General features: G+C 47.3%; 1 protein-coding gene across 1 annotated transcript in view; it reads right to left on the reverse strand.

Moving 5' to 3' along the window:
* The window catches only part of LOC119930125 (mitochondrial fission factor homolog A-like), a 30,838-nt gene extending 15,407 nt beyond the window's left edge, over nucleotides 1-15,431 (reverse strand). The window contains exons 1-2 of the mRNA XM_038748624.1: nucleotides 15,369-15,431; nucleotides 14,298-14,374 (exon numbers count right to left, since the gene is read on the reverse strand). The gene's annotated coding sequence lies outside the window, so the exon portion shown is untranslated. The remainder of the gene's footprint in view (nucleotides 1-14,297; nucleotides 14,375-15,368) is intronic.
* Nucleotides 15,432-16,296: the final 865 nt, after the last annotated feature.

Raw genomic sequence — 16,296 nt, forward strand, 5'->3', positions numbered from 1 at the left:
GCCAGATTATTAGCCACCCACAGGGTCTGCTGGCCCGGAGTGCAGCTTGTCAGAAACCAGCCTTTCCCTGCTGCTGCTGCTTTGGTGGCTATCCAGCACGTGCTCTCCCTCCAACGGCTGCAGGAAATAGAATTGTAGTTATTGAGTGCTAACTGTGTGCACAGCACTGTACTAAGCACTTGGGAAGTACAATTCAGGAATTCAGACAATCCCTGCCTACGGGGGGCTCACAGTCTAGAAGGGGGGAGACGGACATCAAAGCTAGTAAACAGGCATCAGTAGCCTCATTATAAATAAATAGAATTATAGATATATACACCATTAATAAAAATAAATAGAATTATAATAATATGTCCACATATACACAAGTACTGTAGGGTGGGGAGGGGGTAGAGAAAAGGGAGTGAGTTGGAGTGGTGGGGAGGGGAGGGGGAGCAGAGGAAAATATTGTACTTGGTACACATTGAAAATATTGTACATATTTATTACTCTGTTTTACTTGTGCATATTTACTATTCTATTTATTTTATTAATGATGTGCATATAGCTATAATTCTATTTATTCTGACTGTTTTGACACCTGTCTCCATGTTTTGTTTTGTTGTCTGTCTCCCCCTTCTAGACTGTGAGCCCATTGTTGGGTAGGGACCATCTTCATATGTTGCCGACTTGTACTTACGAAGCGCTTAGTACAGTGCTCTGCACACAGTAAGCACTCAATAAATATGAATGAATGAATTAATGAATGAATGAATGAATGAAAAGGGGGGCTTAGTCTGGGAAGGCTGTACATCTCTTTGTCTCCTCTCTGAGCTGAGCTTTTCCTCGCAGGCCAGAGACGGGGTCTGCCAGGGCTGGGGGAGGCGGCAGGGCCAAAGGAGGCCAAGGAGGGGTTACGACTACTTCAGCACTTAGCACATAGTAAGCGCTTAGTCCCTGCCACTATAATTACTTTGCACAGAGCACCTGGGAGAATATCACTGAGTTAAAACACACAATCCCTGACCTCAAGGAGTTTAAAGTAGTAATATTCATCATTCATTCAATCGATCATATTTATTGAGCACTTACTGTGTGCAGAGCACTGTACAATTCAGCAATAAAGACTGACAATTCCTGCCCACAACGAGCTCTCTGTCTGGTGGGAGGGGATACAAAATGTGGAGGGAGGGGTGTTAATGGTATCTGTTAATCGCTTACTATGTGTCAGGCACTGCACTAAGCGCTGGAGTAGATACAAGGTAATTAGATTGCACACAGTCCATACTCCACATGGGGCTCACAATCTTAATCCCCATTTTATAGATGAGGTAACTGAAGCACAGAGAAGTGAACTGACACCCAAAGTCACACAGCAGACAAATGGCGGAGCCCGGATTAGAACCCAGGTCTTCTAACGAGAACGTGCTCTTTTCGCAGCATTTGATGAGCAGCATTTGATGCAGTGACTGTACTGAGGGCATGGGAAGTACAGAAGTATGAGAAGCAGCGTGGCTCAGTGGAAAGAGCACGGGCTCTGGAGTCAGAGGTCAGGGGTTCGAATCCCGGCTCCACCAATTGTCAGCTATGTGACTTTGAGCAAGTCACTTCACTTCTCTGGGCCTCAGTTATCTCATCTGTAAAATGGGGATTAAGACTGTGAGCCCCACGAGGGACAACCTGATCACCTTGTAACCTCCCCAGCACTTAGAACAGTGCTTTGCACTTAGTAAGCACTTAATAAATGCCATTATTATTATTATTACAGAACAAAAAAGCTACCCATTCCCTATCCACATGGAGCCTAGACTTCCACTGAGGTGACAGAGATATGTACAGCCTTCCCAAACTAAGCCCCGCTTCACTCCCTCTTCCCCATCCCACAACACTTGTGTGTATATATATTTATTAATATAATTCTGTTGATTTTTATTAATGATGTGTATATATCTATAATTCTATTTATTTATAATGAGACTACTAATGCCTGCTTACTTCTTTTGATGTCTGTCTCACCCCTTCTAGGCTGTGAGTCCGTTATGGGCAGAGATTGTCTGAATCCCTGAATTGTACTTCCCAAGTGCTTAGTACAGTGCTCTACGCACAGGAAGCGCTCAATAAATACGATTGAATGAATGAATCTACGGTCTACAGCCCAGTGGGGGAGATGGATGCAATATAATTTATAGATGAAAGAAAAGAAAAATGGACATGTAGCTGAAAAAGTGCTTAAACAGTAGGGTCTGTTAGTCAACAGGTACAGATGTTCTATGAGTGGCAATGCATAAATCCACAGTTTGTGGTATTTATTAAGCACTTATGTGCCAGGCACTGTACTAAGTGCTGGGGTAGATTCAAGATCATTCATTCATTCAATTGTGTTTACTGAGTGCTTACTGTGTGCAGCGCATCATCAAGTTGGACAGAGTCTATGTCCCACATGGGGCTCATAGCCTTAACCCCCATTTTACAGATGAGGTAACTGAGGAACCAAGAAGTGAAATGACTTGCCCAACGCCACACAGCAGACATGTGGTGGAGCCAGAATTAGAACCCAGATTCTTCTGACTCCCACGCCCATGCTTTTTCCAATAGGCCACACTGCTTCTCCAAGTATAGTTGGCCCAAGAGCGCTGAGGTGTGTAAGTGTGGGGAGAAGAAAAGTAACTGAGGAAAAAGACCCTGTTGGAGATGTGATTCCAGAAAGATGCTGAAGATGGTTAGAGCCAGACTAATTTCTTCCAGGTCCTGAAGAACTCAGAAGAGTCAGAAGGACCTGGATTCTAATCCTGACTCCACCACTCATCTGCTGGGTGACCTTGGGCAAGTCATTTGACATCTCTGGGCCTCAGTTACCTCATCTGTAAATTGGGAATTAAGACTGTGAGCCCCATGGGAGATATGGACTGCGTCCAACATGGTTAATTTGTATCTACCCCAGTATTTAGTACAGTGCCCAGCACATAGTAAATGCTTAAATACCATTTAAAAAGCAGACACATGCTCATTAGCAAAGCAATTCAATACCTAATGAAACCCTTCCAGAGGAAGGATGGGTATATATGTTTATCCATGCAGGTACATGCACACCTCCTCTCCCTCCCACCACCACCAACCTCACTTTTTTCAATTCAAGAGAGAAAAATCGATTTCCTTCATCCCTAGGGAAAATGCCAGAAGGCCCATAGGAATTCAAGAAGCAAGAAGAAAATAGGCTTTTACAGTCTCACTATGGATACTGAAAACTCAGCTGTCAGTCTGCAGGAGGGCAAATGTGTTTAAACTGATCGGTTTCCCTGCTAACTTTCTTCAGGGCTTTTCTCACAGATGGAGAGCATCTGGGGCATTCATTCAAAGGGACTGGATGTTAGGCCCTATGGGGATGTGTATGAACTTGTTTATTTTTACAGAGGGAAAGATTAAGAGAGCTTCTGACTCAGCCAATCAATCAATCAATCGTATTTATTGAGCGCTTACTGTGTGCAGAGCACTGTACTAAGCTCTTGGGAAGTACAAGTTGGCAACATATAGAGATGGTCCCTACCCAACAGTGGGCTCACAGTCTAGAAGGGGGAGACAGAACAAAACAAAACATATTAACAAAATAAAATAAATAGAATAGATATGTACAAGTGAATAGAGTAATAGATACGAATCCAGAAGAGACTTGCCTAATACTCTGATAATATTAGCAGCTTCCCATATTCGAGGCAGAGAAAAATCCAATGTTTTCTGCCTATTCCACTTTCTCTCTTCCCTTCCAGCATGACTAAGGTGCCTCTGTTTCCTCATTTGTAAAATGGGGAGTCAATACCTACTCTCCCTGGCCTTTAGACGGTGAGTCCCACGTGGCATGGGGACTGTGTCAGATCTGATTGACTTGTAATAATAATAATTGTTGGTATTTGTTAAGCACTTACTATGTGCCAAGTACTGTTCTAAGAGCTGGAGGAGATATAAGATAATCAGGTTGTCCCACGTGGGGCTCACAGTCTTAATCCCCATTTTACAGATGAGGTAACTGAGTCCCAGAGAAGTGAAGTGACTGGCCCAAAGTCACACAACTGACAAGTAGCGGAGCCAGGATTAGAACCCATGACCTCTGACTCCCAAGCCCGGGCTCTTGCCACTGAGCCATGCTGCTTCTCTAGTTAAGGCAGTGCTCAGATCAGGTTCCCATAATAGTAATAATAATTGTGGTATTTGTTAAGCGCTTATTATGTGCCAGGCACTGTACTAAGTGCTGGGGTAGATACAACCAAGTTGTACTTTCCAAGCGCTTAGTTCAGTGCTCTTCACACAGTAAGTGCTGAATAAATATGATTGAATGAAAGAATGAACCAAGGCCCCAAAGTCCCTGTCCCACATGGGGCTCACAGTCTCAATCCCCATTTTACAGATGAAGTAACTGAGGCCCAGAGAAGTGAAGTGACTTGCCCAAGGATACACAACAGACAAGTGGCAGAGTCAGGATTAAAACCCATGACCTTCTGACTCCCAGCCTATGCTCTAGCCACTAAACCATGCTGCCTTTAGCAGGTGTTGTTTTCCTGTGGGCAATTAAGGATTCATTCATTCATTCAATCTTATTTATTGAGCGCTTACTGTGTGCAGAGCACTGTACTAAGCTCCTTCGGCCCCCTTCACTTAGTACATCTAGTTAGTAGAAGTAGCAATAGTATTTACTAAACTCTAAGGATCATACTGAATGAGGTCTAGATACAGTCCTTGGCCCCTGAGGGGCTCACAGTCAATCAACCAGTGGTATTTATTAAGCACTTACTATGTGCAGAGCACTGTACTAAGCACTTGGGAAAGAACAATAAATGGCCTTACAGAGAGACTACAGTCCTGGGAGTCAGAAGGACATGGGTTCTAATCCTGATCTGCCATTTGTCTGCTGCATGACCTTGGGTAAGTCGATAACTCCTCTGGGTCTCAATTACCTTATCTGTACAATGGGAATTTGTGCTGTAAACCACATGGAGGACATGGACTGTGTCCAACCTGGTCGGCTTGTATCTACCCCAGTGCTTAGTACAGTGCTTGACACATAGTAATAATAATAATAATAATGGCATTTATTAAGCGCTTACTATGTGCAAAGCACTGTTCTAAGCGCTGGGGAGGTTACAAGGTGATCAGGTTATCCCACGGGGGGGGCTCCCAGTCTTAATCCCCATTTTACAGATGAGGTAACTGAGGCCCAGAGAAGTGAAGTGACTTGCCCAAAGTCACACAGCTGACAATTGGCAGAGCTGGGATTTGAACCCATAACCTCTGACTCCAAAGCCCGGGCTCTTTCCACTGAGCCACGCCGCTTCTCCATGTGAGCCCCATAGTAAGCAGTTAAATACCATTTTTTAAAAAATACAATGGAGGTGGAAGATACTCTCCCTGCCCTCAAGGATCTTACAGTCTAAAATCAAAGAATAATAGTGTGCAGGGGTAAAGGGGCTGGGGAGATCCCCTCTGGCACCCCCGCCCCTCTGCCTGAAGTCGTGGACTTTCGCCAACCCCTCTGCCCGCTTCAATTTCCAGGCAGGGGCCAAGCTGGACAGTGCCAAGAACAAACAAAGGAACTGGCCGGAAGCGTGGGCAGGACAATAATAATAATAATAATAATAATAATAGCATTTGTTAAGTGCTTACTAAGTGCAAAGCACCGTTCTAAACACTGGATGCCTCCTTCAGAGCAGGGAGGGAAGAGGGGGCATGAGGAGCAGCATTATGTAGTGAATAGAGGGCCACTTGTCTGTTGTGTGACCTTGTGCAAGTCACTTCCCTGCTCTGGGCCTCGGTTACCTCATCTGTAAAATGGGGATGGAGACTGTGAGCCCCATGTAGGGCAGGGACTGTGCCCAGTCCGATTTGCTTGTATCCACCCCAGTGCTTAGTTCAGTGGCTGGCACACCTGTTTCATCCTCCTTAATGCCCTCTTGCCCTACTCACAGGCCAACTATGCTATCTGGCAAGGGGTGTGAGCCACTGTTGATGGCCTCTAGCACACTTAATGAGTTTTTACCTGAACTCTGCCCCTCAACACTTATGTCCGTATCTTTTTCTATTATAAATCATTTCTATTTTCTATTCATTTTTCTATTATAAATCCCAGACTGAGCCCCCTTTTTCCTCTCCTCCTCCCCATCCCCCCAGCCCTACCTCCTTCCCCTCCCCACAGCACCTGTATATATGTTTGTACAGATTTATAACTCTATTTTACTTGTACATATTTACTATTCTATTTATTTTGTTAATGATACGCATCCAGCGCTTAGAACAGCGCTTTGCACATAGTAAGCGCTTAACAAATACCATCATTATTATTATTATTTAGCTTTAATTCTATTTGTTCTGACGACTTGACACCTGTCCACATGTTTTGTTCTCTGTCTCCCCCTTCTAGACTATGAGCCCGTTGTTGGGGAGGGACCGTCTCTCTATGTTGCCAACTTGTACTTCCAAAGTGCTTAGTACAGTGCTCTGCACACAGTAAGTGCACAATACGATTGAATGAATGAATGTCCACATGTTTTATTGTCTGTGTCCCCCTTCTAGACTATGAGCCTGTTGTTGGGGAGGGACCGTCTTTATATGTTGCCAACTTGTACTTCTCAAGTGCTTAGTACAGTGCTCTGCACACAGTAAGCACTCAATAAATACGATTGAATGAATGAATGAATAGTAAGTGCTTAATAAATACCATTATTATTATTAATATGAGACTGTGAGCCCCATGTGGGCCAGGGACTGCTCCAACCTAATTACCTTGTATCTACCCCAGCGCTTAGTACAGTGCCTGGCACATTGTAAGCCTTTAACAAAAGTCAATTGTGGGCAGGGATTGTCTCTGTTTCTGAATTATGCTTCCCAAGTTGCTTAGTACAGTGGTCTGCACACAATGAGCACTCAATAAATACGACTGAATGAAGATACCACCATTATTATTAATATTGTTATTATTATTACTATCGGCTGGATGCCTCCATTAGCAGCGTGGCTCAGTGGAAAGAGCCTGGGCTTGGGAGTCAGAGGTCATGGGTTCTAATCCCGACTCCGCCACGTGTCTGCTGTGTAACTTTGGGCACGTCACTTCACTTCTCTGTGCCTCAGTTCCCTCATCTGTAAAATGAGGATTAAGACTGTAAGCCCCATATGGGACAAGCTTCTGACCTCGTATCTCCCCCAGCGCTTAAGACAGTGCTTGGCACATAGTAAGTGTTTAACAAATGCCATAATAATAATTATTATTATTATTACCAGAGGCGGGAGTTGGGGAGGAGAGGGGCATTGGCTGAATGTCCCCATCCGCGCCCGGGGTATCCTGGCCAGGCAGGGGCATGGGGCACAGGGCATGGGGGCATAAGGCATGGCGAAGCAGCATGGCTCAGTGGAAAGAGCACGGGCTTGGGAGTCAGAGGTCATGGTTTCAAATCCCGGCTCTGCCGCTTGTCAGCTGTGTGACTTTGGGCAAGTCGCTTCACTTCTCTGGGCCTCAGTGACCTCATCTGGAAAATGGGGATTAAGACTGTGAGTCCCACGTGGGACAACCCGATCACCTTGTATCCTCCTCGGCGCTCAGAACAGTGCTTTGCACATAGTAAGTGCTTAACAAATACCAAAATTATTAGTATTAGTATTAGCATTAGTATTAGTATTATTCTAAGGCACGGGGCATGGGAAAGGGGCAGGGGGCAAGGGGCAGGGGCATGGGATGGGGGCATGAGCCAGGGGTATTGGGACAGGGGGCATGGGACAGGGGGCAAGGGGCAGGGGCAGGGGCCGGGGTATTGGGACAGGGGGCATGGGGCAGGGGCCACGGGGCATGGGACAGGGGCCACGGGGCAGGGGCATGGGACAGGGCCACGGGGCAGGGGGTACGGGGCAGGGGCCACGGGGCGGGGATGCGGGGCAGAGGCATGGGACAGGGGCCACGGGGCAGGGGCATGGGACAGGGGCCACGGGGCAGGGGCATGGGGTACGGGCCAGGGGCATAGGACAGGGGGCATGGGACGGGGGAACGGGGCATGGGACAGGGGCATGGGACGAGGGAACGGGGCATGGGACAGGGGCCACGGGGCAGGGGACAGGGGCAGGGGCATGGGACGGGGGCACGGGGGATTGGGACAGGGGGTAGGGGGCACGGGGGATGGGACAGGGGCCACGGGCCAGGGTCTTTTAGACTGTGAGCCCGCTGTTGGGTAGGGACCGTCTCTAGATGTTGCCAACTTGGACCTCCCAAGGGCTTAGTCCAGTGCTCTGCACACAGTCAGCGCTCAATAAATACGATTGATTGATTGATTGATTGACAGGGGGCACGGAGGATGGGACAGGGGATGGGGGCACGGGGCGGGGGCACGGGACAGGGGCTTGGGGCAGGGTCATTGGGCAAGGGCATGGAGCACGGGGCAGGGGCCACGGGGCAGGGGCCACGGGACAGGGGGCAGGGGCCACGGGGCAGGGGCCACGGGACAGGGGGCAGGGGCCACGGGTCACCCCTCGCCCGGGCTCCGCCCAAAGGGAAGGGAGCCTGTCGGTGCCCCCCGGTGCCCACCGGCCGCACGAAACTTACTAACCTCGACACGCCTCTCCGCCCCTCCCTGCCCGCGGAGGGCCTCTGACGTCATCGCTCCCCCTCCCGCGGAGCGGGGCTTCGTCCAATAGGAGGCGAGGCCCAGCCCCAGGCCGGCCCGGGATTGGTGGAGCCTCGGGGGCGCCCCGCCCTCTCTTAAAGGGGACGAGTCAGGAAGGCAGCAGAAGGGGAACGGTGATCAGTCAATCAATCAATCGTATTTATTGAGCGCTTACTGTGTGCAAGTACAAGTTGGCAACATATAGAGACGGTCCCTACCGAACAGTGGGCTCACAGTCTACAAGGGGGAGACAGAGAACAAAACCAAACACACTAACAAAATAAAATAAGTAGAATAGATATGCACAAATAGGATTCGTTAATTATAATAATGACATTTGTTAAGCGCTTGCGGTGTGCAAAGCACTGTTCTGAGCACCGGGGGGGAAACAAGGTGATCAAGGTCCCCCTTCTAGACTGTTGGGTAGGGACCGTCTCTATATGTTGACAACTTGTACTTCCCAAGCGCTTAGTACAGTGCTCTGCACACAGTAAGCGCTCAATAAATAAGATTGATTGATTGATTGATCAGGTTGTCCCACAGGGAGCTCGCAGTCTCCATCCCCATTTTACAGAAGAAGGAACTGAGGCACAGAGAATAATAATAATAATGATGGCATTTATTAAGCGCTTACTATGTGCAAGGCACTGTTCTAAGCGCTGGGGGGTTACAAGGTGATCAAGTTGTCCCCCATTTTACAAATGAAGGAACTGAGGCACAGAGAATAATAATAATAACAGTGATGGCATTTATTAAGCGCTTACTATGTGCAAAGCACTGTTCTAAGCTCTGCGGGGGGGATACAAGGTGATCGGGTTGTCCCACAGGGGGCTCACAGTCTCAATCCCCATTTTACAGATGAAGGAACTGAGGCACAGAGAATAATAATAATAATGATGGCATTTTATAAGCACTTACTATGTGCAAGGCACTGTTCTAAGCACTGGGGGGGATACAAGGTGATCAAGTTGTCCCACTTGGGGCTAACAGTCTCAATCCCCATTTTACAGATGAAGGAGCTGAGGCACAGAGAATAATAATAATAATGATGGCATTTATTAAGCGCTTACTATGTGCAAGGCACTGTTCTAAGCTCTGGGGGGGATACAAGGTGAGCAGGTTGTCCCACGGGGGGCTCGCAGTCTCAATCCCCATTTTACAGATGAAGGAGCTGAGGCCCAGAGAAGTTAAGTGACTTGCCCAAAGTCACACAGTGGACAAGTGGCAGAGCCGGGATAATGGTATTTGTTCAGCGCTTACTATGTGCCAAGCACTGTTCTAAGCGCTGGTAATAATAGTGGTATTCGTTATTATTAATAATAAATAATAATGGTATTTGTTAAGCGCTTACTATGTGCCAAGCATTGTTCTAAGCACTGGGGTAGATAATGATAATAATAATAATAACGATAATAATTTTGGTATTTGTTAAGCGCTTACCATGTGCCAAGCACTGTTCTAAGCTCTGAGGTAGATACAGGGTAATCAGGTTGTCCCCTGTGGGACTCACAGTCTTCATCCCCATTTTACAGATAAGGGAACTGAGGCACAGAGAAGTTCCATGACTTGCCCAAGGTCACACAGCACACAAGTGGCAGAGGTGGGATTAGAACCCACATCCTCTGCCTCCCAAGCCCATGCTCTTTCCATTAAGCCGCGCTGCTTACTATATGCCAAGCATATAATAGAACGTAGTCAGGTTGTCCCACATGGGGCTCACAGTCTTCATCCCCCTTTTACAGATGAGGGAACTGAGGCCCAGAGAAGTTAAGTGACTTGCCTAAAGTCACACAGCTGACAAGTGGAGGAGACAGGATTAGAACCCATGACCTCTGACTCCCAAGCCTGGGCACCTCACTAAGCCAAGGTGCTGCCTGATGAGGTCAGGGGAGAGAGCTCGTTAGTAATAAGTAGTAGTAATAAGTAATAAGTAGTAATAAGTAATGAAGCAGCGTGGCTCAGTGGAAAGAGCCTGGGCTTTGGAGTCAGAGGTCATGGGTTCAAATCCCAGCTCTGCCACTTGTCAGCTGTGTGACTTTGGGCACGTCACTTCACTTCTCCGGGCCTCAGTTCCCTCATCTGTAAAATGGGGATGAAGCCTGGGAGCCCCCAGTGGGACAACCTGATTACCTTGTATCCCCTCAGCACTTAGAACAGTGCTTTGCACATAGTAAGCGCTTAATAAATGCCATTATTATTAATATTAATAATTATGCTATTTGTTAAGCGCTTACTATATGCCGAGCACTGTTCTAGTTGTGGGGGTAGCTACAAGGTAATCAGGTTGTCCCACGTCGGGTTCACAGTCTGAATCCCCATTTTACGGATCATCATCATCATCAATCGTATTTATTGAGCGCTTACTATGTGCAGAGCACTGTACTAAGCACTTGGGAAGTACAAATTGGCAACATATAGCGACAGTCCCTACCCAACATTGGGCTCACAGTCTAAAAGGGGGAGACAGAGAACAAAACCAAACATACTAACAAAATAAAATAAATAGAATAGATATGTACAAGCAAAATAAATAAATAGAGTAATAAATATGTACAAACATATATACAGGTGCTGTGGGGAAGGGAAGGAGGTAAGATGGGGTGAGGTAACAGGCACAGAGGAGTGCAAGGTCACACGGCAGACAAGTGGCAAAGTCGGGATTAGAACCCGTGTCCTTTGACTTCCAAGTCCATGCTCTTGCCACTAGGCCATAGCCCCTGCCTTACTGGGACAGGGACTGTGTGCAGCCCGATTGGGTTGGATCTATCTCAGCGCTTAATACAGTGCCTGGCACATGGTAAGAACTTAATAAATACCATTATTATTATATTATTATTCTCGGGGCCATCAGAAATCCACATGGCCTGCTTCGTGCACCAAGGAAGTGGGACCCTCTCCCTGCCCATCCCCCAGACGTCCCTGCGGCTTCTTCCGTGTTGGGTTTCTGGACATGTCCCTCTTGGCTTTCTTCCATAAGAGCAGCTGCTCGAAGCTCGCCTCATCTCTACGTAATGCATAAAGCATGGGCCTGGGATTCCGAAGGTCATGGGTTCTAATCCCTACTCCACCGCTTGTCCGCTGTGTGGCCTTAGGCAAGTCACTTTACTTCTCTGTACTTCAATTAAAGTGTAAAATAGGGACTGAGACTGTGAGCCCTATGTGGGACAGGGACTGTGTCCAATCTGATTTGCTTGTAACCACCCCGGCACTTAGTACAGTGCCTGGTATATAGTAAGCACTTAATAAATGCCATAATTATCATTATTATCTCCCGGTGGAGGGGGCAATTTTCTCCCTAAGAGAACCAAGAGAGGGCTGGGCTTTTTTTATGGTATTTGTTAAACCCTCCATGCCAGGCAATATACTGGGGCAGATACAAGCTTAGCAGGTTGGACACAGTCCCTGACCCACATGGAACTAACAGTCAGTAACAATTTTAAAGATGAGGTAACTGAGGCAAGCAAGGTAAGCATTCAAAAAGTATCATTGATTGATAGGCCTCTAGCATTCCTGCCTTCAGGATTGTTTTTCAGCCTCTATGCCCACCTCTTCACCCTTCTCATCCTGCTCCCCTTTACACCTCCACTTCTAGGCCAACTGCCCCTTCCCTTCCTCTTCCCTTCCACCTGACTCGAGATGACCACTGCCTCTGCCTACTCCTGGATCCCTAAAAATGATGATATTTATTAAGCACTTACTATGTGCCGGCCACTGTACTAAGTTCTGGGGTGGATACAAGCAAATCAGGTTGGACCCAGTCTCTATCCCACATTTTACAGATGAGAGAACTGAGGCATAGAGAAATGAAGTGACTTGCCCAAAGCCACACAACAGACAAGTGGTAGAGTCAGGATTAGAACCCATGACCTTCTAACTTCCAGGCCCTTGCTCTACTCACTACACCATGCTGCTTCCCCCAACCTGAGTCCCCAAGCCCTCTTCAAGTGGCCTGCATACCCCAGTATCATAACTGCTCTTATTAATAATAGCAATCATGGTACTTGTTAAGCACTTACTATGTGCCAGGCACTGTTCTAAACACTGGGGTAGATACAAGGTAATCAGGTTGGATACTGTCCCTGTCCCATGTGGGTCTCACAATCTCAATCTCCGTTTTAAAGATGAGGGAACTGAGGCCCAGAGAAGTAAAGTGACTTGCCCAAGGTCACACAGCAGACAAGTGGCAAAGACGGGATTAGAACCCATGACCTCTGACTCCCAAGTCCGGGCTCTTGCCACTAGGCCATGCTGCTCTCCAGATAGATAGCATTTCTATATCAGCATCCCTACCACACCCACCCCGTCCTCCTAGCAGGCTAGGGATGGGAAACTGAGGGACATTCATTCATTCATTCATTCAATCGTATTTATTGAGCGCTTATTGTGTGCAGAGCACTGTACTAAGCGCTTGGGAAGTACAAATGGGCAACGTATAGAGACAGTCCATACCCAACAACGGGCTAACAGTCTAGAAGGGGGAGATAGACAAGAAAACACAAAACAAGTAGACAGGTGTCAATACCAAGAGAATAAATAGAATTATAGCTATATACACATCATTAATAAAAGAAATAGAGTAATAACTATGTACAAATATACACATGTGCTGTGGGGAGGGGAAGGGGGTAGGGCAGAGGGAGGGAGGGGCGAGAAAAAGACAGGGGGCTCAGTCTGAGAAGGTCTCCTGGAGGAGGTGAGCTCTCAGTAGGGCTTTGAAGGGAGGAAGAGAGCTAGTTTGGTGAATGTGTGGAGGGAGGGCATTCCAGACCAGAAGAAGGACGTGGGCCAGGGGTCGATGGTGGTACAGGCGAGAACAAGGCCCATTGAGGAGGTTAGCGGCGGCAGAGGAGCGGAGGGTGTGGGCTGGGCTGGAGAAGGAGAGAAAGGAAGTGAGGTAGGAGGGGGTGAAGGGGTAGAGAATTTTGAAGATGAGAGTGAGGAGTTGTTGCTTGATTTGAAGGTTGATAGGCAACCGCTGGAGATTTTTGAGGCGGGGAGTGACATGCCCAGAGTGTTTCTGTACAAAGATAATTTGGGCAGCAGAGTGAAGTATAGACTGAAGCAGGGAGAGACAGGAGGTTGGGAGATCAGAAAGGAGGCCGATGAGAGATTGAACCAGCAAGGTAGCAGTTTGCATGGAGAGGAAATTGTGGATCTTGGCGATGTTGTGGAGGTGAAACCGGCAGGTTCTGGTGATGGATTGGATGTGTGAGGTGAATGAGAGAGCAGAGTCAAGGATGACACCAAGGTTGAAGGCTTGTGAGATGGGAAGGATGGTAGTGCTGTCTGGGAGAGGGCAGGGTTTGGAAGGGAAGATAAGGAGCTCAGCCTTGGACATGTTGAGTTTTAGATGGCGGGCAGACATCCAGATGGAGATGTCCTGAAGGCACGAGGAGATATGAGCCTGGAGGGAGGGAGAGAGAACACGGGCGGAGATGGAGATTTGGGTGTCATCAGCTTAGAGTCACCACTTTCCAGCCACCTGAAACCACTCCGGGGGGTTCCCCTGTCTGGTGCCTTCCTGGGGTGTCCAGGGGATGATCCCTGCTGTGAGGTCCCCGGGAGAGCTCAGAGATCCTCCTTGGGACTGGGTGGGGAGGGGTATGAAGAGGTGGAGGTGAAGGTGATGAAGGGGTGATACAATGAGCAAAGCACTGACCTGGAATTCCAATTTGTATCACTTACCCCGGAGGATACAAGGGGATAAATCAGTTGTGAACGCTGCCTGGAGTAGCCACCATGTCAATCACACACCCATCCTCCTGGGGCAAGAAGAATTTAGGGAAAATAAGGCGTCTGCCATCTCTACCACCTAAGAGAAACATATCTTAAGCCCTTAAAAGAGATAGCACATGTGAGATGACTCTGATTTAAACCTTCCTCCCTCCTATCTTCAGACCCCTTCTGGATTCTTCTCTTCATCAATTCCCAGCTCTCTACCCCCTACACCTACTCAAGTCATATTCTAGTCTAGTCAATCAATCAATGGTATTTATTGAGCACTTTGGGGAGTGCACTGAACTAACTGCTTGGGAGACTACAATGGGGTGAATATTAGGTGCTTAAAAGCTACAGCTCCAAGTTCATAGATGACACAGAAGGGAGAAGGAGTAGAGGAAATGAGGGCTTAGTCAGGGAAGGCCTCTTGGAGGAGATGTGATTTTAATAGGGCTTTGAAGTTAGGAAGGGTGGCGGTCTGGGGTATATGGAGGGGGAGTGAGTTTCGGGCCAGAGGGAGGACACAGGTGAGGAGTTGAGAGGATCGAGGTATAGTGAGTTGGAGGAGTGTGTGGGATGTCTTGTAGTAGAAAATCAGCGAGGTAAAATAATCATGATAATAATGATGGTATTTGTTAAGTGCTTACTATGTGCAAAACACTGTCCTAAGCGGCAGGGGGGATACAGGTGATCAGGTTGTCCCACGTGGGGCTCACAGTCATCATCCCCATTTTATAGATGAGGGAACTGAGACACAGAGAAGTTAAGTGACTTGCCCAGAGTCACACAGCTGACAATCGGCAGAGCCGGGATTTGAACCCATGACCTCTGACTCCGAAGCCCGGGCTTTCCACTGAGCCATGCTTCTTGCTGATTGAGTTCTTCAAAGCCAACCATAAGGTGTTCTGTTTGTTGTAGAGGTGGCACAGCAACCATCGGAGGTTTTTTGAGGAGTGGGGAGGCATGAGCTGAACTCTTTTTTTTAGAAAAATGATCAAAGAATTAGTCAAAGCAGAGCATATGCAAGAATGTCATTACCTATTTTCCTGCAATTGTGCTTGAAATTTCTTGAGACAATTCTCAAACTGGAGGATTCTCAAGGGTCCTATGGCCCCGCATCCTGTCTCTAGAGAAGGTTGTTGATCCGTTTAAGAATTTCTGAAATGAAAATCCAACCATTGTCACCAATACCCCGATCTAGTCTTCCAATTCTTGTGTAAATATGTAGCTTTTGTTCTTAAAATAAGTGCTCTCTGAGGCCAGAAATGGGATCTTCTATGTCGTTCTGTATGGAGCCAAGCAAAATACCCTTTGTACAGGAATGCTGGGTATTCCAGGGACACTGGAGGGCAATGAATTGAACAGGTGGAAGAGAAAGAGGCAGGTGTCAGAAAGAGAGACATAAGAATGAAAAAGTCAGTTAGTTGTATTTATTGAGTGCTTACTATGAACAGAGGACTGTACTAAGTGCTTGGGAGAGTACAGTACAACAATATAACAGATACATTCCCTGCCCACAATGAGCTAACTCGTCTAGAGACAAGTTTATACTCTAGAGATGAGTTTATAGTCTAGAAACAAGCTTACAGTCTAGAGGCAGTAAGTCCTTCCCGCTTATCAGGATGCTCAGGACTGGAGGAAGACCTTTAAACTTAGAAGCATAATCAGCTGGTGCTAAGTGAAACAGTGTAGGGAACAGGGGGAGTTTAGAAGAACCAAACCAGAAAAACAGCCAACTAGAAATAATATGGTTAAGTGGAAAAAACACGGCTTTAGAAGTCTAATCCCAACTCCGCAAGTTGCCTGCAGTGTGACCTTGGGAAAGTCACTTTACTTCTCTGTGCCTCAGTTTCCTCATCCATGAAATGGGCATTTGATACCTGTTCTCACTTCTATTTAAGCCATGAAGCTCGGGGGTGCGGGGGAGGCAACTGTGTCTGACCTGATTATCTTGTATCTAGCCCAG

The sequence above is a fragment of the Tachyglossus aculeatus genome, chromosome 6, assembly GCF_015852505.1.
Source record: "Tachyglossus aculeatus isolate mTacAcu1 chromosome 6, mTacAcu1.pri, whole genome shotgun sequence".
In the NCBI taxonomy this organism is placed as follows: domain Eukaryota; kingdom Metazoa; phylum Chordata; class Mammalia; order Monotremata; family Tachyglossidae; genus Tachyglossus; species Tachyglossus aculeatus.